Genomic DNA, 3,259 nt, shown 5'->3' on the forward strand with positions numbered 1-3,259 from the left:
GCTTCTTTACTGTCTCAACCTCATCTTTTTCAAGTATTTACAATATTGCCACTGCAATGAATAGTGGCAACAACCTTGTACGAACTGTTTGGAGCTTTTATTGCCCTTTAATGCACGTAAATCTCTTTACACTCTCTCTGTTTCAATTGTTATGAACTAAAAACAACATTTCTTTCACTTTCTCTCTATATTCATCCAAAAAACTCAAGCTTTTGATTCAAAATATGGGCTATGGTTGACAGAGCCATATTTCTTTCGTTTTTACTTACGGTTGCTTTCGTTTGAGGTTCTGGGTGGTTGGAGAAGACCTTGTGTGCAAACGAAGTCATCTCACCTAGTTTAAGGTACGAATTTGAATTTTTTTTCAAGATCTGTTCGCGTAGAAGACTTACTAGTAAGTCATCTGTATGTAGAAGACTTACTGATGAGTCTTCTGGTCAAACGGACGACTTAAATTAAGTCGTCCAGCTTTGTTTGTTAAAAAAAAACACTTCAGACGACTTATATATACGTCGTCTATGAGAAACGGGCTAGTTTTGCATTTGACCGAATCGTGTCAGATCTTTGACTATTTCTGGACGACTTATAATTCAGTCGTCTCTGGGAAAGTTAAAATTTCAATATTTTATGAAAACTTGACGACTTACGTGTAAGTCGTCCTAGGTTAGTTTTGTAATTGAAAAATAAAACTTCATAATTTAACTTTAACCAGACGACTTAATATAAAGTCGTCCAGCTAAACGACTTAATTTAAGGTCGTCCGGGATAAGCAAGGTTTGACCAGAAAATTGGGAAAAATTCTGGACGACTTTGCTTTCCCCGGACGACTTTAAATTAAGTCTTCTGGAGGGACGACTTTATATTAAGTCGTCTGGTTAAAGTTAAATTATGAAGTTTTATTTTTCAATTACAAAACTAACCTAGGACGACTTACACGTAAGTCGTCAAGTTTTCATAAAATATTGAAATTTTAACTTTCCCAGAGACGACTGAATTATAAGTCGTCCAGAAATAGTCAAAGATCTGACACGATTCGGTCAAATGCAAAACTAGCCCGTTTCTCGTAGACGACGTATATATAAGTCGTCTGGAGTGTTTTTTTTTAACAAACAAAGCTGGACGACTTAATTTATGTCGTCCGTTTGACCAGAAGACTCATCAGTAAGTCTTCTACATACAGATGACTTACTAGTAAGTCTTCTACGCGAACAGATCTTGAAAAAAAATTCAAATTCGTACCTTAAACTAGGTGAGATGACTTCGTTTGCACACAGGGTCTTCTCCAACCACCCAGAACCTCAAACGAAAGCAACCGTAAGTCAAAACGAAAGAAATATGGCTCTGCAACCATAGCCCATATTTTGAATCAAAAGCTTGAGTTTTTTGGATGAATATAGAGAGAAAGTGAAAGAAATGTTGTTTTTAGTTCATAACAATTGAAACAGAGAGAGTGTAAAGAGATTTACGTGCATTAAAGGGCATTAAAAGCTCCAAACAGTTCGTACAAGGTTGTTGCCACTATTCATTGCAGTGGCAATATTGTAAATACTTGAAGAAGATGAGGTTGAGACAGTAAAGAAGCCATTTTCGAAAAGAAAAAAAAAATGGTAATGGCATTTTCGTAGATAAAATGCAGGTGTGGGGTTAAAATCTCAAAAAAAAAAGAGTCAAAAGAAAATGTTAGTTTTCTGTTTGACTCCAAGTTTTGAGTCACTTTTGCAAAAAGCCCTATTATGTGCATATACAATTTAATAATAAATATATGTTGTCATTTATATGCAGTTATATGGTACGTGAATATTATATATCACACAAATGTGGGTTCAACCAATTAAAACTAGTTTTATTGATAATGATTAAATTTTAAACAGTAATTTTTTCTTGAAAATCAGGCAAATTATTATGCTGAAAATTACTACAAATGGGGGAATATTAGTACTATTTTTTCATCAATAGCTTATGCATGCTAGCTACAATATTTTGAGAATAATAATGGTTATATGCCATCGATAATAATATAACTAGGTTTGTATTACCTACCTCCAAAACCTTATCATATAGGGAAAGTATAAAAATGTTTTAAGTGTTATAAAAGTAATGGAAAAGTCTATTTTTATTCATAACTTAGAGGTTCATTATATATGAGATTACACCGTCATAAATAAATGGAAAGATTACAAATCATAATCTCTTTGTTATGAGCCATCCACAATCTGGTTTATAACACTCTCCTTTGGATGTCACAACCATTTAAAACTTGTAATGTGCTTTAATATTGCCTTATTAAAACCTTACCAGAAAAACCCAATTGGGACAAAACCATGGTGAAGGAAAAAAAATACAACACACATTATTCTCCCTGATTTGGACATTACTGAAGGTCCCTGGGACCTCTCCAATTTTCTGCAATCCGTGGGTGATGAAGATCTTGGGCAGAATATGCTTCGTCCTCGAACATGATAATTGGTTATTCTTTACCATCGGCCATGCCACAATCTGATCGAACATATTGAGTCATCGACCTCAAATACACACACAGGAAATCTTGGATGATGTTGCTGTGATATGCGTGTACCACCATGTGTAAAACATAACCTGTCTGAAAAACAAATCAACAAAACCAAATAACCCCTCTTTGGGCTGGTTAGTATAAAATAAACCAAAATCAAAGGCTTCTTCATCGTCCTTCTTATGGACCAAACATATCAGTATCTAAAACAAGACTTCTGAATCGTCCATCTCAGGACTAAATGAATTTTATAATCGTCCACCTTTGGACTGAATGGATCAGTGTCCAAAACAAGTGATCTCACACCCATGTACTAGAAAATGGGTTAGACTGGTCCATATTAAATCTCTTGAGTACCCTTTTCTGTATATACTATTTGATGCACAATGATTTTATTGTTAATGTACTCAAGCTGTAATCCCAAACAAAACTTTGTTTTCCAAGATCTTTCACTCAAACTCTTTTTTGAAATATTCAACTGTTTGGGAAATTGTATCCAGAGGTTCCTAGGATATTCAGATCATATACTTTGATGATTATCAGTATTGTTCTCGAGAACTTGCTGTTCTTTCAGCTCAATACCCTCTAGTACTTTCATTATCCAGTGGACCATATAAATATCCAGTCACTACATCAATTTGCTACAAGTCTAATATTCTCTCTTATATAGCCAGACTTATGAGAAATCTAAAAGTAGTTGCATCCACCACATGAGAGTATGTCTCCTCATAATCTATTACTGGTCTTTGT

This window comes from Brassica oleracea, chromosome C3 (genome assembly GCF_000695525.1).
Source record: "Brassica oleracea var. oleracea cultivar TO1000 chromosome C3, BOL, whole genome shotgun sequence".
Classification (NCBI taxonomy): domain Eukaryota; kingdom Viridiplantae; phylum Streptophyta; class Magnoliopsida; order Brassicales; family Brassicaceae; genus Brassica; species Brassica oleracea.